Raw genomic sequence first — 25,434 nt, 5'->3', positions numbered from 1 at the left:
ACGATGGATATGGATGAGGTTGTGACCCCAAAGTCAAACTAGCTAGGGGATGTCATCGGATCCAAGATTACTGTGGACTCTAGAGAGAAACCCATATTTTTCTTAGGGGCTACAGGACCCCAAATTTCACTACCAGACTCTATGGTTGATTCAATTTTCTCAGGTCTTCTGTTGTGCCTTGTTGGAAAGTTTGTCTCATTCCTACCTATAGTAGATATGGTGAGAAAATAGTGATCTACTAGGTGGAAATTATTGAGTTCAATGTCTATCTCTACGATGGCAACCTCCCTCTTTTTGTTTAGCTTCATTGTTGAAATGAACTATGAGTTGGTCATGGTGGGATCCTGAAACTTTGGTAAACACATGTTGATGGTTGCAAAATAGAAATTGAGGTTTAACCCTAAGTGTTACTCTGTAGATCTACACTGGTATGGATAAGATTACCTCAACTCCCCTTGGAATTTTTGGATGAGTGTTTGTTTAGATGAATTGGAAACTCTTTTGGTCAATTCATTAAAATAGATATAATGACTAGCTCCAGGACTAAACTGGGCTTTTCTAGGTTATGTGTGAATGTAGGTATGAATAAACCACTGTCAACCATGGTGGATCTGAAATCTAAATGGGGTATTAGCTTGTAACTGTTAGTTAATGTGAATGTTTCTTCCTTCTGCCAACGTTGTAACATGTTTGGACATTTGATAGTGGAATGCATGAAGGGTGAGAAACTCAAGGGAAAAGTTACCTCACTAGGTATGGTGGTGGTGGTAAAAAGCTCGAACACTACTAAAATGGTTAACCAAACCAAACGCCATGAGAGCATAAAATTGGTAAGATTGATGGAAATAAGCTTGGAGGAACTCCATGATCTGAATGAAGATCGTAGCAAGGATAGAGAGAAGGTTAGGACCCCTGTAAAGGTGGATGTTGATGGACAAGGTGAGGAGATATGTGGTCAAATTGATAAAAAGAAAACAACTGAGCAAGAGAAGGGGGAGATTGTTGAAGCAAAATTCCTACAACTAGCTCAACTTGGAGGAGGACTATTGAATCAAAAGATGGAGGATGAGTTTGGAGTGATTAACCCTTATAGCATATCCCCAAATAATGGGAATGGCTCATCGCTCACAAATGGAACCCTAGAGGTTTCATTCCCAGGTATTACGAAAATATTATCCCATACCTCCGAGGTACCAAGTCTTGACTACGTAAGAAATGAAGCTAAATGGATGCTCCCAAAGAGGAATCCTAGAGAGTGAAATAGGGTTGATGTTGGGTCAACAACAAGGATAGCAAGACCTCCAATCAAGAAGATCCATTAAAAGGGAACATAAAAGGATATAGCACAAGAGAAACAAAAAAACCCTAAAGGAAACCCAACCACATAAGAGATGAAGATTATATCCGAGAATGTGAGAGGGCTTAATAGTCCCAAGAAGCAGTATGAAATTAAACAAAAGATCATCTAACTTAATATTGATATGATTCTTTTCAAGGAAGTTAAAATGACAGAGCATGTTTCCTTTAGAGTGGCTAATTACATTTGGTCAGGTGCCAAATTTTCTTATAGTGATGCTTGTAATCACCCAAAAATGTGTTAGAATCTGAAAAGATTGATAACCTAGAAAATTAGTGCAAAGAATAAATATCTAAACTATGAATGCAAATGATACAAAATCAAAATAGCAACATAGAGTTAGTCTCCAAGAGAGAAATGCAAATGCTAGAAGAAAAATAGCATCAAGAGGATGCAAAAACAAGAGATGTGAATACAAGCTAAGTAGCATGCTTATATAGGCTAGGAAGAGGGAGGAGGTGGCAACACCAACCAATGAGTAGCAACCATCTATCAGACTAAAGATAGAAAAGTATCTTCCCAAGATAGCTAATGGATGCTCACATGTAGCAAGGTGACACCTTACAATCATTCACCTAATAAGACATGCTTTATTAACCTAAGCGAGATTATTAAAAGTGTAAGAAAAACCTAGCAAAATAGAAAAAATAGAAAACTACACTAACACCCCCCATAAGTGAAGTTCAAGTGGATGTAGAAATGGGTCCTGGCAAGTCAAGCCTGATGAGGTACCCATGTACATAAGATTTCTCAAAAGAGAGAGAAAAGAGACCCCCAAAAAAAAATTCAAGACTCTGAGTGAGAGGAAGAGGGCCCCCCAAAAGATGAAGCATTTCGCACCCCCAACAAAGCTCTCAAATGAAGGAACTTGCTCTTAGTGAAGGGTTTGGTGAAGATATCAACAACTTGCTTGGAAGTTGAACAATAGTGAAGGTCAATGAAATGACCATGGGTGAGCTCCCAGATGTAGTGCATGTGGACCTCTATGTGTTTGGTTAGCTGATGATGAATCGGATTCTGTGAGATCTGAATGGTACTCTGCTTGTCACAAAATATGACTAGTGGTCGTCTAATCTAGATACCAAACTCAATGAGAAGATTTTGAAGCCAAATGGCCTCAGTAGCAACATTTACCGCCCCCCGATACTCAGCCTCAGTAGAAGATAGAGCAATAGCAAACTGCTTTTTTCTCGACCAACAAATAGGACCTAACCCAAGTGAGAAGCTATACCCTGAAGTAGACTTGTGATCCTCAAAATCACTTGCCCAATCTGAATTTGTGTAGCCCACCAAATCAAGCTCAATACCTACTGTGTAGTGAATCCCACAACTATGAGAACCCTAAATGTAGTGAAGGATTCTCTTGGCTACTTTCCAGTGTAGCTCATGGGGCTCCTACATGAATCAAGAGACCATGCCTACAACATAGGAGATGCCAGGTCTCGTATGAGTCAGATAAATGAGACTCCCAACAAGTTGGTGGTACAAAGTGCCATCAACAAGTGGAGAAGAACATTGAGCCTCAAGTTTGACTCCAAAAAGGAAGGGAGCTAGAGCAGGCTTACAGTCAGCCATATGAAACCTTGAGAGTAAATCTAGAGCATACTTGGACTATGTGATGGTGATCCCAGAAGGAGACTGAAGGATCTCAATCCCAAGAAAGTAATGCAACAAGCCCAAGTCAGTCATCAAAAAACTATCCTGAAGGGCCACTTTGACAGCCTTAATGGTGGGTGAAGAACTTCCTGTGATCAACAAGTCATCAACATACAAAACCAAAAATAGAAGTCAATCACCCTGTTGAAAAATGTAGACATTAGGATCAGAATGGCACCGAGTGAACCCAACTGATAGAAGGAAGGAGTCCATCTTGGCATACCAAGCCCGAGGAGCCTGTTTGAGGCCATAAAGAGACTTTCAAAGATGGCACACAAGTGAAGAATCCTAAAGGAAGCCCTATGGCTGCTCCATGTAGATCTCCTCAAGAAGGTCACCATGAAGAAAAGCACTCCTCACATCCATCTGATGTACTTCCCAAAAATTAGCTGCAGTAATGGCAAGAACAATTCGAATGGAATTCATTTAGGCAACTGGTGCAAAAGTCTTAGAGTACTCAGTCCCAGGAACCTGGGAGAATCCTTTGCCGACCAAGCAAGCCTTGTGTTTGTCAATTGACCCATCTGCTAAAATTTTTGTCTGATAGATCCACTTACATCGAACAAGTTTTCTTCCTTTAGGAAGAGGGAAAAGATCCCAAGTGTGGTTCCTCATCAAAGAACTATACTCTTCCTACATAGTTGTATGCCACTCAGGAATACCAGGAGCCTCATGAAAGGATTGTGGATATGAGGCAATAGGAATGAAGACATGTGGAGCATCCTGGAATTGTGAATGAGTTCACCTGGTGTCTGATGGATCCCTAACCCAATCACCTATAGACTGTAAGGTTTGTCTAGCCCAAAGTGGATAGGAAGATGGAGAATCTAGAGGGGAATAATTAACCTCTGAATGATGACTAGGAGAGGAAGGAGGTGAGTTCTCTGAATCACTTTCTACATCAGAAGTAGAGGTAGAAGACTGTTTAGGTGAATCTAACTCATCAGAAGATCTGTCATGTATTCCAAGTGACTCTAATGTCAAGGTAGAAGGAGTTGGAGAAGTGATAGAAAGCGAGCTTGAAGATCCCTCCTCAAATTGAACACTCCTCTCAATTAATAACTCATGTGTAGTAGGGTGGAGCAACCGATAACCCTTCACACCATCAGGATAACCTACAAATATGCAAGGTCTTCTTTGCGGATCCAAGGCCTTACGTTTCTATGTAGGAATGTGGGCCCATGCAGGGGAGCCAAAAGCTTGAAAGTGCTTAACTGATGGTTTTCAATCTCTCCAAGCTTCAAAAGGAGTAACTCCCTTCAAGGCTCAGTGAGGAACATGATTCTGGATATAACAAGCATAGTTAATGGCTTCTGCCCAATACTGTGGTGCAAGCGATTTAGAGTGAATCATAAAATTTTCCATTTCCTTCCAGGATCTATTCTTCCATTCTACAACACCATTTTGCTGAGGATTGTATGGAATTGAACATTGTAAATCAATCCCCTCTGAAGTGCAAAATCTTTCAAACCGATGGTTGACATACTCACCACCATTGTCCGTGTGCAAAACCTTAATGGCTTTCCCAGATTGCTTTTCTACAAAAATTTTGAAGTCTTGAAAATGATCAAATACCTCTGACTTCTGTTTGAGAAAATACACCCATGTATATCAAGAAAGGTCATCAATATGTGAGGACATATCGGGCCCTGTTGAAAGAAGGATGTTGAAATGGACCAGCCAAATCATTGTGAACTAACTCTAGTATCTATGAAGCTCTCCATGCCTTACTTTTGTCAAAATTTTCCTTAGGATGCTTACCAAGAATGCAATCTTGGCAAACAACTCTTGAGAATTGAACCGAAGGCAACCCTGTGATCATGCTCTGCTAGTTGAGCTAATGCAAATAGCGAAAGTTAAGATGGCCAAACCGCTCATGCCATAATTTACTCACATCATTAGAGTGAGTGAGAAAAACAAATGAAGGAGGATCAGGAACAAAGTGAGAAAATAGATAGAGTCATGACTGATGATCTGCTCTCCCAACTGCAACTATAGAATCACTATGCAACTTGCGTATCTCCACTGAATCAAGAGTGGACTCAACCCACTTTCCTGAACCTGTGTGAGTGATATGGTATATTGATAGGAAATTAGTTGATAATGAGGGTACACAAAGAACATCATGGAATGTGTCGTCCCCCACATCAACAGACCCTCTCCCACAAACCTCAATAGGAGTGTCATCACCCATCAAAATAGAAGGCATAGTACATGGCTCCAACGATGCAAGTTCTTCCTTAGATGAAGCCATGTGGTGCGAAGCACCCAAATCAAGAACCCAAGTGGATGGTGAGGAAGCAACTGCAACAAGAGCCTTGCCCTTTCCTTTCCCCTTGTTGTTTTCTTTTGTCTTGTTAGACTCTTCATTAGAACTTTGTTTGATAGACTCAGGAACACTAATATTATTCTTCTTAAGAATGTATGTCAAGTGATCAATTTTTTTCTTCAAACATTTATGTTCATCATGACCAAGTCTTTTACAATAGGCACATTTGACCTTTTCTTTCTTAGGCTTATCGCCCTTAGAGGATGAGGTATCAATAGTTGCTTTTGAAGCAATTGGTATATGATCCTTCTTTTCCTCACTATTATTTTGTTTCTCATCCTTACTATTGTTGTTACTACTTTGTCCTTTTTGTTCTTTTGTGCCTTGGTTGGAAGCTAAGGCATGTGACTTAGAGGACTTAAGAGTGCCCATTTGGATTAGCTTGTCCTGTTCTCGAGTGAGATTGACAGTAAAATCATCTATAGATGGCATGGTGAATTGAGTACCAACTACACTCTTAGTAGCATAGAAGGTAGAGACAAACACAGAATATTCTGAACTTAGCTTAGAGAGAATACTAAGAATCACTTGTTCATCTTTCTTTTCAATTCCACGTTGTTTTAACTGCAGCCTTAGTGATTTCAATTTGGTGAAGAAATCTTGGATTGTGTTGAAATTGCCTAGACTTAAACTAATTAATTCATTTTCCAACATATGACCCCTCATTGAATCTTGTGTGCCAAATAGTGTTTCTAGCTTTGTCCATATTTCATTTGGTGTATCCAAAGACTCAATGTGAAATAGAAAGTTAGGAGAAACAGAAAAACACAATGTTCAATATGCCTCATCACATTTGTTAAACCACTTAGGCTTATCTTCATCTTTATCAAGTTCAGTTTCAAGTCCCATAGTTATCCTATTTAATCCAGCTTTCCTTAAGTGAATTGTCATTCATGATTTTCACTCAAATTAATTGTATGGAGTTAGGATGGGCATATTTGTTTGATCCATGATGAAGAAATGCAGAGAAGAAATGCTAAAAAGAAGAGAACCCAGCCACGACAATGCGCCCCCCCCCCCCCCACCCTCCTTTTTACTCAATCAAAGAACCCCCCCCAAAAGAAATATGATTTGGCACTTTATTTTAGTTCGTTTACAACTACCACTATAAAGAAATACTTAGTGGTCTTGATTTCAATGGATTACAAACCATCATGAAGAGCATATGCTGAAAGTTAAACTTAGGTAGAATAATCAAGGAAACAAATAGCACCACTGTGATCTACTCGAAAAATATGCACTTTCAAAAAAAGAATTGCCTTGATACGAGGTCGTATGAGAAAGTTATGATCCTCTGAAGTTTTCAAAATGAGAACTATGCACAGTTATAGCTAAGAATCTGCAATTTTTGAAAAATTTATGCATGAAAATCAAAAAACAACTCCACTAGTGGATAGAGCATAAAAAAATAGCCAAGATCATAACAAGAATCCTCAAAATCAGAGTCTGTATGAGCAAGAACAAGACATTTGAAAACTGCATTCAAATTTGCGACTGCCAACGGAGAGGGGTATGGTTGTAGCTTTTTGTGCTCAATTTTGTAAAATATATAGATTGCATGCAAAATCTAAAAGATACCCAGATGGTTTTTCAAGGCTGCAAACAAAACCCAGAAAGCATTTCTCTTGCTGATGTACAAAAGATGTAGTTGTAGTGTAAATTCGATGCCTTTAACAACAAAAAATGGCCCCAACAACCAAAAAAGATCCCAGCAACCAAAAGATGACATACAAATGCTGGATCAGCTTCCTAGGTCCATTAATGGCATGCTAGAACCTGCAATACTGATTCAAAACTCCAAATATGCACGTTGGTTGTCAGATTTGAGATTGAAACCCCAAAGAAAAAACATTTTTGTCAAAACTTTTCTGATTCTCAAGATCATCCAAAGATGCAAGAGAAGAGCATACTTATTTTCAAAAAACTACAATAAAATTTATTAGCCCCCCTCGAATCTCTCAAATAAGGAAACTAAAATCTACTCTTGCACATAGAAAAGCTCTGATACCATGTTAGAATTTGAAAAGATTGATAACCCAGAAAAATAGTGCAATAAATAAATATCTAAACTATGAATGCAAATGATACAAAATCAAAATAGCAACACAGAGTTAGTCTTCAAGAGAGAAATGCAAATGCTAGAAGCAAAATAGCATTAAGAGGATGCAAAAACAAGAGATGCAAATACAAGCCAAGTAGTATGCTTATTTAGGCTAGGAATAGGGAGGAGGTGGCAACACCAACCAATGAGGAGCAACCATCTATCAAACTAAAGATAGCAAAGTATCTTCCCAAGATAGCTAATGGATGCTCATATGTAGGAAGTTGACACCTCACAACCATTCGCCTAATAAGACATGCTTTATTTGTTGAGATAATGGGTGTTGCACACATTGCATAATATTGTTATTTTATTATTTTATTTTATTATGTAATGTTGTGCCTAGATGGACATGCAACATGTAAAGATTCTCATAGAATATTCTTGATAAGTTGTATTGTAACATTGTGAAAATATTTTATATAATTATTTAATATTGGGGAAAAGAATTAAATGCCCAATATTAAATGTGGGGTCAGTGGGTTAGGTAGCACATGGTTTTAGCACATGGTTTATGTAATACCACTTAGTGGTTTTGTGGGACTTGCTACTATATAAGCAACCACAAGAGTAGTTGTTGTAGGGAGAGTGACAAGGAGAAGACAAAAGGCAAGAGTTGAGCGGGACAAGGCTTGACAGGTTAGCCAAAGGAGCATTTGTGAAGGTTGGAAGCATGGCATGGGATGTGTGGATTCATGCTTGTTCACATAGTTTGCTCGGTTGTAGCTATGGCCATGAAGGCTTCCATGGTTGTATGGAAATAGGATTTTTGCTGAATAATACATGGTGATGGATGCTTTTGGAGGTTGGATTTTTCCCTCAATGAGGGTTTCTCAGGGTATATCTTGTGTCACATTTTGTGGGTATGTTGTCTATTCTCTTGCATGTGGATTTTAATTCTGTATTTATTTCAGATATATTATGGGTTATGTAGAAACGGTTATTCTTTGTTGCCAAGTTTCCTTACAAGTGGTATCAGAGCTATGGTTTTATTATTGTAACCCTAGATTGAATCCATGGGAATGCATGAGAGGATAAAAGAAAGGGCAAGATATATGAATGATTTATTGCAGATCTGAGGGTTTTGAATTTGCTATTATGATGGGATGTTAAAAGATTTGGGCATGTGAAATTGTTGGACAAAAATATTTTTTCAGATGTTTCATTTCAAATGAGGGTTTTGGGGGGTAGCTTGAAAAAATGACCTCCTAGGTAAAAACAGACCTCACCATTGGATCCGGGTTGACATTTCCATAAATTTTGATATATATTATGCCCTAGTTTGGCCATGTTCAGAGGAAATGAAAGAGTTTTTTGGTTTCAGCCCATGATGGCTGTCAAATTTAATCCTATCAGAATTTTCGTCACTGAAAAAAAATAAAAAATCGTACTGAAAATGGTAAAAAGACTGTCTTAGTAAAACGACCATAACTTTCTCTCAGATTATTGGATTTTAGAGTTCTTATAGGTGTTGGAAAGCTAATTCAGAGCACTACAACATGGTGTAGGCTTGGTTCTGTGAATTTAAAATTTTGTCAGGTTTTCAAAGCCCTAAAGTCAGATATTCTTTATTTTGAGCACGGATTAGGGCATAATTTGGGCATACGGAGTCGGATTTTGGACTTCGAGTAGTCAACGGAAAGCTCTTGGAGAGCTCTACACATTGGTTCAGATTTGGTTTAGGTTTGGCATGATTTATTTGGTGATATATTTATCTGAACAGCTTAGAGCTATATTTTGACTATGGTAACATTGTGAGTTTATGGCATTGGAGATTTAAGTTTTGATGTCATTGTATACTCAGTTCGTATTTCAGATTGGTCTCTTGATGATATAGTTATCAGTGTTTGGGTTTGGATATGCATGATGACTTGTTGGGTCTACAAGTTGTGTAGTGTTGTAAGCGGTCTATACTTACAGGTTACATTTATAGCTTGGTTATGGGTTGTCTTTGCCCATTGATCTTTCATTATTGATGCATATTCAGATTGGTGGCTTGGATTTGGGTTGTCTATGCCCTAAGTCACATGATTTTATGATTTTATCTTCATGTAGAAGGGATGAGATGTTGTTACCAAATACAGTCATGGCAGAGGATTGTGGTTGACTATGCTGACAGGTTGGACACTTTGAGAGCCAGATGCTTGGTTCATGGATGTGATCATGGTGTCATGGATTTTGGCATGACATGATTGGTTATACAAGTACATCCTTGATGTTCATTAGCTTGGATTTTCTGATTTGGTTATGGTGGTATATCTTCTTGGTTGAGGATCATGGTTATTTGGTTTCTTTTGAGGAGCTCATGATGTGCACTTTGAGTTCTTTGATAGTTTGATGCCTTGGTTGATTCTCATGGTTAGAGGATGGGTTTTCATCATGATGTCATGGATAGCTTGGATACATGGCTTAGTGGGAGCTTGTGACAGTGATGGGGTGACAATGTAGGATTAGTTCCTCATTTGATTTGGATCTTCATATAGGAGATGGATTTTATGATGCCATAGGTGACTTGGTACCATAGTTGAGTGGGAGTTGTTGGCATTGATTTGTTTATTGAGTGTTTGCAGATGTTGGAGGTTTGTCTTAGATCCTATTACTGCAAAAGAGTCTTTGACATTTACATGGTGCACTTGTTATCTTCATGGTGTATGAAGATGGTTAGATCTTGAGGACTCATGGAGTTCTTAGTTATCTTCATGGTATGTGGAGATGGTTCTTCCTGGTATGTGGAGATGGTTTTCTTCATGGTGTGTGGAGATGGTTGCATCTTGAGGACTCACAGGGTTCTTGGCAAAGGTGTGGTTTATATTTTTTATTTGGTATGTTATCCTTGGTATGAGGATGGTTTCATTATTATGTCATGGTATACTCTTGATACGCGTTTAGAATTGTGACATGTTATGGTGTGTTCATATGGAGCATGTTATCTATTTTTAGTTGAGATGGTAAGATCATGTTGTCATGTTTATGTTCCTGAGGCCATGGTTGGAACTTTGACATTGATCTTGGTTTAGTTTCTTGGTATTGAGTACATTGATCATAAGCTGGATACTTCATGTTATTGCTATGTTGCATTTGGAGTTGGCATGGATTGATTGGTTACAAGTGCTCATGGATACTTAGAGACGGTGGTGATGCTAATTTCTCTTGGATTAGAGAAGTATTTGTTGGGATGGTTGATGGTTTCAACAGGAAGTCCGAGGGGCAGTCACCTGATATGGACTTGAGAGGAGATTTTTCTAAGATGAGTCTTGGTTGGAGACTTGGGTATCTTGATGAGGATTTTCATTCCCCACTCCTGGTCTACTCGGCGGTTTGCTACTTGAGAGGTAGAGCCCATTGTTTCTCTCAGTTGCATTATATTTATGCTTGTCTTTCATGGATATGGATCTTGAGCTATGGTACATGAGTTAGTTCTAGAGGGTTCATTTGAGAGATGGTTTAGCATTGGTTATCTCCATGTGCATATGTTGTTATACTGGTTGAGTTTAGGAGATGGTTTTATATTGGGCATATTCCTTGGATTAGGAATGGTTATTCCTTGGTTTAGGAATGGTTTTATTGAGTTTGATCTTCTTGTGAGAGGCTTACATCCATGATTAGTTATATGGTATGGTTTGGGTGTTGTTGAGGCTTCTTGTTGGGATTTTATGGAGGAGATCATACTTGCACAGTTTACATCTAGAGGTGTGTGTAGAAGGACATGATACAGGTTATGATTTGCATGGTTTCTCTGGTCTTGGTTATCTTCTTGGATGTTCAGTTTTGCCTACATTGGATTTGAGATTGGTTGGAGATTGTGATCACTGGTTTGTGCTCATATATGTCATGTGAGAGATGACATGGTTATTTCTTTCTCTTTCCTTTGTTGGTTGTGGTGAACTTGGGAGAGAATTGGAGACTTGTTATGAGAGTTGTTCTTGTAGGATATTAGTTTATGTATTGTGGATGTCCTTGATACTACATGGATTCACTTCTTTGAGATGTGTTGAGTGGATTGGTTATAGATTTGACATTATCTTTTGCAGTGAGAGCTTCTTGGTATGTATGTGGCAGGTATTGCTCTTGAGGCTTGTGATAGCAGGTTGCAGATTGGATATGTCGATGATATGAGATTCACTTGTTATACCTTTGAGGTATGGATAGTTGGATGGGTTTGGCACTTGCTGTGGGTGCTATTTCAGCTATGGATATTTTGACAACTACGGATACATGTGATTACCTTTGGATCAGGTTTTTTGGTGCTCAAAATTTTCAGTTGGTACAGGATTTTATGATCTTCTAATGCGATAGGTTGGGTGGTTTTCTCTTTGGATGGCTTCTATGTATGTCTAGTGGGAGTGGCATAATAGGAGGTGAGATCACTCATGTTCGAGATGCTGGATACTTTGATTTTTTCGTGGGTACCAGGATGGAGCACTTGGTGTATTTTGATCCATGATGGTGGATGTGCTGGGAGGGATTGTTCCCTTGTTCATTTATGTGGCTACGGATTGACCCTATGCAATGTATACAACAAGTGAGAGATTTTTGAGATAATGGGTGTTGCACACATTGCATAATATTGTTATTTTATTATTTTATTTTATTATGTAATGTTGTGCCTAGATGGATGTGCAACATGTAAAGATTCCCATGGAATATTCTTGATAAGTTGTATTGTAACATTGTGAAAATATTTTATGTAATTATTTAATATTGGGGAAAAGAATTAAATGCCCAATATTAAATGTGGGGTCAGTGGGTTAGGTAGCACATGGTTTTAGCACATGGTTTATGTAATACCACTTAGTGGTTTTGTGGGACTTGCTACTATATAAGCAGCCACAAGAGTAGTTGTTGTAGAGAGAGTGACAAGGAGAAGACAAAAGGCAAGAGTTGAGCGGGACAAGGCTTGACAGGTTAGCCAAAGGAGCATTTGTGAAGGTTGGAAGCATGGCATGGGATGTGTGGATTCATGCTTGTTCACATAGTTTTCTCGGTTGTGGCTATGGCCATGAAGGCTTCCATGGTTATATGGCAATAGTATTTTTGCTGAATAATACATGGTGATGGATGCTTTTGGAGGCTAGGTTTTTCCCTCAATGAGGGTTTCCCAGGGTATATCTTGTGTCACATTTTGTGAGTATGTTGTTTATTCTCTTGCATGTGGATTTTAATTCCGTATTTATTTCAGATCTATTATGGGTTATGTGGAAACGGTTATTCTTTGTTGCCAATTTTCCTTACAAGGAAAATGGGCCCTACATTATTAACCTAAGTGAGATTATTAAAAGTGTAGGAAAAACCTAGCAAAATAGGAAAAATAAAAAACTACACTAACAAAATGGTCATCTAGACTATGAGCCCCCTTTCTAGCATTTTTGTGTGATTTATCTAATGCTTATATCCTTGATCAAATATCTAAAAATCTATTTATTTGATTTTATTCTATAGTTTGACCACTTTATCCTAAGTTCATATTTAATTCAAAGAACATGTCCCCCTTTTAATTAAATAAAGTTCCCCACTTATCTCTTATCTTAAATTGACACACAAAAGCATTTCCCTTATTTAAAAATAAAAGAAAAAATATTTTTGTCCCACATGGGGGACAAAAGTTAAATCTTCATCATGATTGGTGGAGATGCTTGTGCACATGGATCACTCAAGATGCATTATTCTCCCTTGATTATGCCTCTTTTGCCTCTTAATCTCTATCATCCATTTTCCTTTAAAAGGGAGGGCTCTCTCATTCAAAAATCTTAGTCTCTCATGCTATTGTTATGCTGCAGGTTTTCTTGGTGATTTTGGAGACTTGGAGCATTCTTGCATTTTTTCATTTTAGCTTAGCTCTAATTCTACTTACATTATGACATACTCATTTAGCTTAGTTTCCTTTATGCTTTAGCTTAGTTCTCTTTGTTAGCTTGCATTTCATTTAGAATATCTTGCATTTGCATTGCATTTTATTCTAGATTCTTGGATATTGGCACTCTTGCCTCTACTCTTTGAATCTCTTGTTCTATGGTGAACTTTGCAAGGGTTTAATAGCTTGGCTCATTTGAGAGCCACCATCTCATAGCCTTTGCATGTCATAGATAGAGAGATATAAGCTGCCTCTTAAGATGCCCTCTTTGTCGGGTATTCCTAAGAACAATGGTTTATAGAAGTGTGATACTTTTTGTACATACACTTTTGGCACCACAAGAAGTATATGGTGCTTATTAGGGACATCAGAAGATCATACAATCATCACTAGTATGAATATGAGGATATAAATATGATCTATATCAAAAAGAAATGTGGTAATCCAACCTAAAAATCAAAGACATGTAGGTCAAGATGAATAATGCAATTAGATTCCCTAAGTTAGTATAGCAAGATCACACCTATATCAAGGCATAAGTGCCAAGATAACCCTCAAGTGCGATCTTGCAAAAAATAGACAAGGATGATACATTGTAGTTCCAAAGTGTCAAGTAAGATGAGCATCAATGCTCTAATCAAGTAGGATAATGGTTCTTCTCTTAGCGTTGTAACATTGTGTAACCCGAACAAAGAAATGGGCTCGATAATCCTCCTCAATACCCATTTTTTGGTCATGGGTTTCACCTCCCAAGATGGAAGCTAAAATTTGTTCAACTTTTATGCTCCCAACACTCAAAATGGTAGATTGTTTGTTTGGGATGAGGAAACTAATGTTTTTGATGCTATGAGATAGGAAAACATACTTTGCATGAGTGATTTTAATATAGTGCTTTACCCTTCGGAGAAAATAGGGGGCTTGGAGGACTTTTCTAAAAGTATGTATGTATGACTTGGAGGGCTTCCTTAGGATAAATAACTTGATTGATATTGATCTCCAAGGTCATTCTTTCACTTGGTCTAACAAAAAATTGGGGAAAATTTGATTTAGGTTAGGCTTGACAGGGTCCTTATCTCAGTCAACTAGGACATTCTCCAACATACATTCTTAAAAGTGGTTTCGAGGACCATATCAAACCACTCTATGCTAGTTTTTTCATGGATGCAGAATCAACCTACTAGATGAAATCCCTTCAGGTATGAGATCATGTGACACTTGCACATAGAGTTTAGGGATTGTCTTGCGTGGTGTTGGAATAATCTGGTTGAAGGAATGACTATGTTTTGTATTGCTAGAAAAATTGAAAGAATCCACAAAGAGGTTAGAGGATGGAGCAAATATTTGTTTTGAAACATCTCCAAAGATAAGAAGACTACTAAAAATAAGTTGGAATCTCTTCAAAATCATCTGGCACAAGGTAATGCTAACTCTAAAACAAAATAGGAGGAGAGGGAGTGTCAGGACAAGTGGAAATCCCTCCTAAATTGGGAAGAAATATTCTAGAAACAGAGATCTAGGGTCCAGTGTTTGGAGGAGGGTGACCAAAATACAACATTCTTCCATAGATTGACGTCAAGGAGAAAAAAGAGAAAAATCATAAACCTGTTGGTTGATGATAATAGTTAGGAGATAAAGGAAGTAGAGTAGATAGAAGATAAGGCCAATAAATATTTCTAGGAAATCTACAACACCCTCCCCCCCCAATGATATTTTAAGGTCATTTAATTTGGTAGTGAATAACCAAATGAATGAGGCCATGATTAGTAAGGCCAAGGAGGAGGAGGTTCGAAAGGTAGTACTCAACATGAATCAGTACAAAGCCCCAGGCCGTAATGGGTTCCCCCCATCCTTTTTGTAGGAATTCTGGGATATTGTTAAGTGCAATGTGGTTCATGTAGCTAAGGACTTCGTCAAAATGAGAAAACTATTGAAGGAACTTAATCTAATTAAGTGACACTATTATAAGTAACATATGTACAAGATGTCATAACTAACATTTGTATAATGCGAAACTTTGAAGCACCATTTTTTATAAGTGTCTATGATACAATTATAAGCAATATTGATTAAGTGACATCCACATTTTTATAAGTAAAATTTTAAAATGTGGTTTATTCAAGTGTTGTAAATGTCATCAGCAACATTTGTATAAGTAACATTCATTTGTCAATGTGAAACTTTGAAGCATCTATTTTTATAAGTGACAATGATACAATTATAAGTGATATTGACTACCATTTTTTAATGTGGCTTATACAATTACAAGTGATATTGACTAAGTGACACTTCTATAAGTAACATATGGATAGGATATCATAAGTGACATTATGATAAATAACATTTATTTCCTAGGTGACATTTTCATAATCAAAATTTTTATTAGTAACATTTCTAAATGTCATAAGTGACATTTGTATAAGTAAATTTCATTGGAAATGTGAAAATTTGAAGCACTAAGCGATATTGACTAAGTGACACTTCTATAAGTAACATATGGATAGGATGTCATAAGTTTAATTATGATAAGTAACATTTATTTGCCTAGGTGACATTTTCATAATGGAAATTTTTATAAGTTACATTTTAAAATGTGGCTTATTCAACTTTCTTTTAAATGCCATAAGTGACATTTGTATAAGTAACATTCATTTGGAAATGTGAAACTTTGGAGCACCATTTTTGATAAGTGATAGTGATACAATTATAAGTGATACTGATTAAGTGACACTGGTATAAGTAACATATGTACAAGATGTCATAACCGGCATTTTTATAAGTAACATTTATTTGCATAGGTGACATTTTCATAATCAGAATATTCATAAGCGATTAATTTATAGAATGTCATAAGTGATGAATCGAAAGAGTTGACGTCATTATAGTTGGGAATTTTGCATTAATTTGGTGATGAGTTGCTAGACGTATCATCAAGTGTTATTCTGCATGTTTGAATGATACAATTATAAGCGATATTGACTAAGTGACACTTCTATATATAAGTAACATATAGATAGGATGTCACATCAAAAGATAGAAAGCTTGTGATATTCTTATATGTGGATTCATTTAGTTATGAACTCATATTGGGACCTATATTTTCCATCTAGGACCTAACGAGATGGAAGTAGTATGTGGATTTGACATGTCATTTTCTCTAGGGTGGATGTGTGTTGTTCAGGTTTGACAGATCTGGAATAATATAAGAATAAATTGTTAAATGTAAAAAAAAAAGAAGAAAACCATAAGAAAATGGATAATATTTATTTTCATAGGTCACATTTTCATAATCAAAATATTCATAAGTAACATTTGTCAATGTGAAACTTTGAAGCACTAAGCATTATTCACTAACACTTCTATAAGTAACATATGGATAGGATGTCACAAGGTTCATTATGATAAGTAACATTTATTTTCCAAGGTGACATTTTCATAATCAAAATTTTTATAAGTAACATTTTAAAATGTGCTTTATTCAACTTTCATTTAAATGTCATAAGTGACATTTGTATAAGTAACATTCATTTGGAAATGTGAAACTTTGGAGCACTGATTTTGATAAGTGACAGTGATACTGATTAAGTGACACTAGTATAAGTAACATATGTACAAGATGTCATAACTAACTTTTGTATAAGTAACATTTATTTGCATAGGTGACATGTTTATAATCAAAATATTTGTAAGTGATAATTTATAGAATGTCATAAGTGATGACTCGACGGAGTTGACATCACTATAGTTTGGCATTTTTCATTGACTTGGTGATGAGTTGTTAGACTTGTCATCAAATGTTATTCTACATATTGGAATGATACGATTATAAGCGATATTGACTAAGTGACACTTATGTAAGTAACATATGGATAGGATGTCACACCAAAGGATAGTGAGCATGAGATATTCTTACACATGGCCTCATTTAGTTCTAAACTCATAGAGGGACCTATATGTGCCATCTTAGACATGATGAGATGGAAGTAGTATGTGGATTTTACATGTCATTTTCTCTAGGGTGGATGTGTGACTTGTCAAGATTTGAAAAATCTAGAACAATATAAAAATATAATTTCATAATCAAAATATTCATAAATAACATTTTTCAATGTGAAACTTTGAAGCACTAAGAGATATTGACTAAGTGACACTTCTATAACTAACATATGGATACGATGTCATAAGTTTCATTATGATAAGTAACATTTATTTGCCTAGGTGACATTTTTGTAATCAAAATTTTTGTAAGTAACATTTTAAAATGTGATTTATTCAATTACTGTTTAAATGTCATAAGTGACATTTGTATAAGTAACATTCATTTGGAAATGTGAAACTCTTGAGTATCATTTTTGATAAGTGATAGTGATATTGATTAAGTGACATTAGTATAAGTAACACATGTACAAGACATCATAACCAACATTTGTATAAGTAACCTTTATTTGCATAGGTGACATTTTTATAATCAAAATATTTGTGAGTAATTAATTTATAGAATGTCATAAGTGATGACTCGATGGAGTTGACATCATTTCAGTTTGGCATTTTGCATTGACTTGGTGATGAGTTGGTAGACTTGTCATCAAGTACTATTCTGCATATTGAAATGATACAATTATAAGAAATATTGACTGAGTGACACTTCTATAAGTAACATCTGGATAGGATGTCACACTAAAGGATAGCGAGCATGTGATATTCTTGCAAGTAGATTCATTTAGTTATGACACTCATAGTAGGACTTATATGTTCCATATGGGACCTAATGAGATGAAAGTAGTATGTGGATTTGACATTTCATTTTCTCTAGGGTGGGTGTGTGACTTGTTAAGGTTTGACAAATCCAGAACAATATAGGAATAAAAAATAAAATGTACAAATAAAAGAAGAAAACCATAAGAACATAGATAGCATGTATTTACATTGGTCACATTTTCATAATCAAAATATTCATAAGTAACATTTGTGAATATGAAACTTTGAAGCACTCAGCGATATTGACTAAGTGACACTTCTATAAGTAACATATGGATACGATGTCATAAGTTTCATGATGATAAGTAACATTTATTTGCCTAGGTGACATTTTCATAATCAAAATGTTTATAAGTAACATTTTAATATCTAGCTTATATTGTTAGTCTCAAGTTAGTTTTGAGAATTGAGTGTCAACACACTTAACCAATTTCCAAGATGATGCGGAGTATAATATAGATTCCAAGCTATAGTATGTTCATAGTCTAAGATTCAATAGGTGTTGAGTGAACTTTAGGTGTCGAACAAGAGTTAGATGTCAAGTGATAAGTGATGTTGAGTCACTATAGGTGTCGAGAAAAGTATAGAAGTTGAGCAAGATAGATTTACTATAGGAGCTGAGCAAGACAAAATTCCTATATGTGTCGAGCATCAACAATTAGTAAGTGTCTAGTAACACAGAATCAACATATAAGTTTGTGCTTCCACAAACTTAGATGTAAACTATTTTTTAGCTGACCTAAGATGAATCTTGAAGGATCTTAAAGATAAGATCAAATCTTCTACATTCCCTATGTAATTAGCATGCATCCAATAAGAAAAATGGAAAAGGCATGCAACCAATAAGAAAAGTGTAAATATTTGAGCAAGAGAAGGATGAATATTGATCGTAGATTCATATCTAACCCTAAGTCTTTGAAGCCTTTAAAAGGAGGAAAATACCCCATAATTTGTGTGTGTAAGAAAGTTATATGGGTGAATGCTAGTGAAGTTCATAAGGGTATAAGGACTTGAAGAAGGAAGAGAAGCATAGAAAAATTTAGTTGGTTAGAATAGAGCATTAGCACTTCAATCAGAGACATATTAGATCAAGAAGGATCAGATTAGATAGAGCAAAAAAAGGATCTGGAATCAACAATTAAAGATTGTAAGTCATCAGATCAATACATTCTAATACTCTATAGCCATTGTATTAGGAATGAAAATCCTATGGAGATAGGTTGGTCTAACAGCCATGTTGTAAGCCTTTCAACAAGGTACTAAATCCTTTAACAGGGTAACATTCAAAGTGAGTGTTTGTAAATCCTCTAACTAGGTCACTTTTAACAGGGTGTAAAGCCTTTAACAAGGCAAGCCTTTCACAGGGCAAACCATTGGAAGTGGTCAAAATTTGTAACCTTAAACAATTACATATTGCTGCAGTGATAATTTGTGGCTGTCATCCCCACCCTCATTTTACCTTCTCATTTTGGAGGGTTTCTGGGTGACCAAAATCTTTTGCTATCTATTTTCATGCATGTATTTAATTTTATGTTAATTAGATATGGTAGATGGATGGGAATAATCTCAGTTAAAAGTTTTAGAGGACTAAATATTTTTACTTTTGATTTACCCCCCTCTTAGAAGTAAATCTTCCCACTTATAAATTCCAACAATTGGTATCAAAGCAGAGTTCTCATAAGAAGAAGCCTCACAACTTGGAGAAAAGATCTAGAAATGGAAGTCTACAAACTTGGGAAGATTATAGAAAATTAGGTGATTGATATACAACTCATTCTACACAATTTGGAAGAAGGCAGAGAAGAACTGAGAAAATCCTTAAAGAGAAGAAGAGAGATTGCCATAGCTGAGAATGATACACAATAGAAGGAGATGACACCTCAAAAGTCTTTTCAAATGGAGATTTCAAAGAATTTGATACAAAAATAGCAAACCTGATGGAGAAGAATAGATCTCAAGTAGAAGAGATTAGAACATTGAAGCTTGAACAAAATCATAAGCCATGATGCTTTGTGAAGTGACTGAATAGAAGAAAAGAGCCATTGAAGACAAGGTTATGCTAGAAGAAGATAAGAGACACCTTGCCAATAGATTGGAACAAAAGTCAATTGATCTTGCAAGAATTTCCAACATGTAGTTGGACACCCTAAGCCAAATGATGAATGCACATCATAAACGTTGAGATCTTGACACTAAAGATGCAAAATGAACAACTGTAAAATGACCTAAAAAGAGAGAGGGAGATTGCAAAGAGCTTCAATAAACCCAATGAGGCCATCAAGTACTTTAAACAACTGCTAAAATCACCAAGACTAGGATACATTTTCACTAAGAAAGGAGAATCATCCAAGACTGCAAAAGAAAGAAGTGACAAAGGAAATAATACTAAACCTACTTGTAAGTTTTGTGGTAAAAAGGGACATGCCTCTAATGTGTGCAAGAGAAAGAACACTCATCAGCATGAAAAACCTAAAAACATGGGTCACTGTCACAAGCGCAACAAGCAAGGACATCAAGCACATGAATGTAGGACTAGAACTAGCAGGACACCAAGATTTGAAGGTCACTACTACAATTGCAAGAAGTATGGACATAGAGCTTTTGAGTGCAGATAAAAGCCCATTTGGACACCTAATCAACCAACAAGGGGAAAAAATCATGGACACCACTACAATTAGGACTACAACACTAGGAATAGCTATCTCTACTATAAAGAATATGGACATATCCCTAAAAATTACATAAGAACACATTTCAGTGGACACTACAATAGATGGTTGAGTCAAACAACATGCTTCAATTATTTGAGAACTGATCACATCAACAAAAATTGCCCAACAATATCAAAGGCACCCAACTCAAAGTTCAACAAAGGAAAAGGAAAAGTAGATGTTGAACACAACAGAGGAGAAATGAATAAAACTTGGAAAAAGAAAGATGGAAGAAGCACATCCAATGAAGGGATCACTTCATCCAAAAGGTCAAGTGATCACACTTCATCCAACTAAGCAAAAGAAGGCATGTGGGACTGACATACAGAGCTTTATCATACATCATTTCCAAGACAAGTAAGTTCTATAAAGGAGAGATTGACATGAATAGAGATGCAATGTTAAAATTTCAAGATTTCATAAGTGTTGCCAAGTTACCTTCAGATGCCTATTAAAATCTAGTACATGTCGAGTTGATTGCCAAAGTTAGTAGAAGCCAAATGATTAGTTGCAATTGAGTTGCTAGTGGAATCCAAGTAAAGGGAAACTCTAGTGGATGTCAAGTGTTTGAAAGACAATGGAAGCCAAGTAATACAGAAATGCTTAAGAAACTAAGTGGACAGCTATAAATGTACTAAGCATTAAATGTTGGGAAATAAGGGTATATGATCACATTTTGAACAATTTTTCCTCATTGCAAACAAAGAGAAATGACAAAGAAGAGTGCAGAACAATTTCAAAGTAACAAATCCAACATTTGAGCAAATTTCTATGTAGATTCAACCTAGTTTCATTGATTCCAGGTATTTACACTAGTGTCGAGCTACACAGTTTCACATTTTCTTCATTTTTAAACCCTAGATAGAGAAAATGGCCTCCAATTCTAATAAACCTTAGGAGAAAGAGCTGTTTGAGGTCCAACTTGTGTCAAATGAAGTTAAACAACCTAATTTTCAGCCAATCCTTGAAGATGCATACAAAAATGACCCATTCAGAGCCCTATCTGTTATTCCTCCTATGGTAGTTATGGTACAAGATGTTAGAAGATGTTATAATTGTAAGATTAGAGCCATAGGAGACATGGAAATGAGGGAATCTTATGACAAGTTGTGTGACAATGGAGTTTTGAAAGAAGAATTCAAAATCATTGAGCAAAAGGGTTTGACTCATGCCCTAGAATTCCCCACTATCTTTAAAAATAAATGGATTAGGATGGTATTGAGTAGGATTCATGATGGAAGTTTATGGTTGGAAGATGACCCAATCAAGATATCAAAGAGGATTATTCATAGGGTAATAGGGTATCCAATCCTAGGTCAGCCCAAAACCCTCATAAGTGATTCCAAGGAAGCAATAGAAAAGAACACAAGAACCAAATGGAACAAGAGAGGAATGACTATAGATACTATCCAAGACCCTCTTGTTGACTTTGTTGTTAGGGTTATCTCTCACAAGTTTTATCAATCTAGCATACTTAACAGTACACCTTGCATTGCAGTAGATGTTGGCTACAAACTTGTCAAAAAGGATCATACTTATGATCTTGTAGAATTGCAATTGCAACAAATCAATGAAAACCTAGGAGCAAAAAGAACTAATGGAGCACAATGCAAATTTGGTGCAATTTTGATTGGTATATTTTTCTATGTACAAAATGAATTTCCATCTTTTGGTAAAGTTAGCTGGAAAACCAATAGGTCCATTATAACTCAAGTGAATGAGTATATTGAACAAATGGGAGCTGACTTTGAAACTCTTATGACAAGTTATTTTGAGGATTTCAAGAATTCTATGAAATAGAGATTGAGGATACCTATTTCATTGGTTGAGAAACATGTAAATGATGTATGTTTTCTTGTATATATTGATTATACCTATATTCAAGTAGCCATACCAAGAGTTAGATGGTTAAGACCTCTTGGATATGAGATAAATATAGATAAGGCATCTACAACTACAACAACATTATTTGCAAAATAAGTAGATAAGAAAGCACCAAATTTTGGAACCTATGATGTGGTAAGATCAAAGGTGGACATGAAGTTGAAGACTGCCTCCACATTGAAACAAAAGGATAAATCGGTAAAGAAACTAAAGGCCAAATTTGGAGAAGGAGCAACTGAGGAAGAAGAAGATGAAGAAGCTGATGATGATGAAGAAGAACAAGGTCAAAAACCACTTGCATTAACCCAAGGCATGGGTGAGGAAACTGAAGAAGAAGAAGGTGTCGAGTAGGAAGTACCAAAAGAAAAACCTAAGAAGAGGAAGGCACAGAAACAGGCTGCAGCACAGTCAAAAGGTAAAAAGAAAGTAGCTAAGCCAAGCCTACCACAAGGGAAGATATAAGGACAACGAAAAAAGGGGAAAAGGAATAGGAAAAGAAGAAAGTAACAAAACAAGGAGAGCTAGCAGAGAAGAAAAGAAGAAAATATGTGGCACCCCCAGAGTCAGATGAAGAGAGAACATAATCTGACAATGAGAAATTAAGAGTGGTAAGTCACACCACCAAATCTGACTTTGAAAATGTTTGTGATAACATTAGGGATAATGAAAATTTGACTAGACTAAAAGGTATTGATTTTAATAAGCTAAGTAGAGAAGAGAAAAACATAGTGGAATAATCCATCTACACTATGATGGCCAAGTTCAAGACTACTCCACTTGAACTTGATAATTCTATGCCTAAAGAGCTAAGTTTAATAGTTGAAAATAAATGGCATTATTGCCTAAACATGGAGAAATACATAAGAGAGTAAACTTTGGCTCATGTAATGCCAGACCTTACAAAAGGTCAAATAAGTAAGGCTAGCAAGAAACATGGGAGAAAATTTGCACCCAAATACAGAACCTTCGACATTCTGCAAAATAAAGTCGAGATTCTGTAAAGAATTCCACTCTCATGTGGAAAGCTATCTATGGTCTCCAAATAGTCAAGGAAGGACAAGAAGATCCCTCTGAGGGAAGAAATAATGATGAAGAGGAAGAGGAAAATGAAAAGGAGGGAGGAGAGAAAGAGAAGGAAGAAACTATAGTGGAGGAGAAGATACAAAAAGGTGATGAGGCAACAGATGAAGAGCAGCATCAAGAATAGATTGTCCAAGACACACAAATTCCACCACCCAGTCCCCCACATACAAAACCTACATCAACAAAAAAATTAATTGTGAAATATTTTCCTAACACTACTGGTCAAAACATTAACCCATTGACTGTAGAGGATCTTAGATCCTTCACCAAACAACTTTGCAATCATAGTTGTGTACAAATCCTATTTTGGTGAGTGTAGAAGAGTTACAAAAAGTTGTAACTGAAATAATCAAGGACAAGTGAACACAAAAGAACCATCTCCACAACCTCCTATAGATACAAGTGATCAACCACAAGATCAAGCAGCACAAGACTCATTTGCTAAGGTTGATTCCATGGTTACAATAGCTTCAACTGCCAAGAAGCAAGATAAGGAGCAAATAGGACAAAAAGATACCACTGGTCCTACAACACAAAGCCAAGGTGAACCTCCTCTAATCACTTTAATTGATCAAGGTAGAAGTGAAGAGACAAGGAAGAGGAGAAAACCCCTAAGGAGAGAGAGCAAGAGGCAATACAAACATTAGTTAATTTGCCTACTACTAAGACTCCTACTAAGCAGATAAGCATTGATGCAATACCATTGCAAATATCAGCACTAGGCTTGAGCTCCACCAAGGTAGAAAGGGTACTTCATTATGGAGACCCTGCACTTGATGAAGATATAGTCATACCAAGTGATGACTACAAGACAATGAACTTGGCACAGATAAATGAAGTGCAAGAGGCACTAGAGAGGAAGAAGAAGCAAGAGATACTCAGAAATGAGTATAGGAAAAGGCAAGCATTAATGGAAATCAAAGGCATCTTCCTTGATGCATTCAGCTTGCCAGTACCTAATGAAACAAAGCCCATTATGAAGCAACTATCCAACATAGTGGACTAGGTACAAAATGAAGACATTGATAACAATGTTAAACTAATAGAATGATTTGAGAAGAATTTTTAAATGAAGGTTAATAAAAAGATATTTGGTGAGATATCACTATCACAGGTTGAACTAGCTAAGAAGGTTGAGAAAGTGAAAATAGTACTAGAACATATTCTCATTGTACTCTAAATTGTGTGATTACTCATTTTTCACACAAGAGACTAGCTAGACAATATTGATCTTGGAGAGGAACCTTAAGATATCTAGCACACAGCTACCCAAGGACCCAGCTCAAAGCGAGAAGCATTTTTCCATAATGCTTCACACTCAGAAGGAGTTAGCTATATTAATAGGAGAAGAGGCTAATATTAAGGCCAAATTGATACAGATCCAATTTGCAATCACCCCACACATGGAAGTATTTTTGAAGAAATATCCAAATCTTTCTACACTAGAAGGCCTAGTACATCTTGTAGTAGAGATAGCCATCTAGCTCAAAGCACTAAAAATAGTACTAGACAATTGGGATGCTTCTCTAAAGATAATAATGGAGGTAAATAAAACATTTTTGGCTAAATATTCCATTCATTCTTAGGACCCTTTTGACATAACCATCAAGAAGGGGGAGATATAATATTTTGAGGGAGATAATAGGAGATAATAAGAATGGGGGAGATATTCAAATTTTGAATTTTGAAGAGAAATAAGGAGATACA

This window comes from Cupressus sempervirens, chromosome 4, assembly GCF_028749045.1.
Source record: "Cupressus sempervirens isolate cs-2001-9-10 chromosome 4, ASM2874904v1, whole genome shotgun sequence".
NCBI lineage: Eukaryota > Viridiplantae > Streptophyta > Pinopsida > Cupressales > Cupressaceae > Cupressus > Cupressus sempervirens.
Note: the sequence above shows the minus strand (reverse complement) of the source record.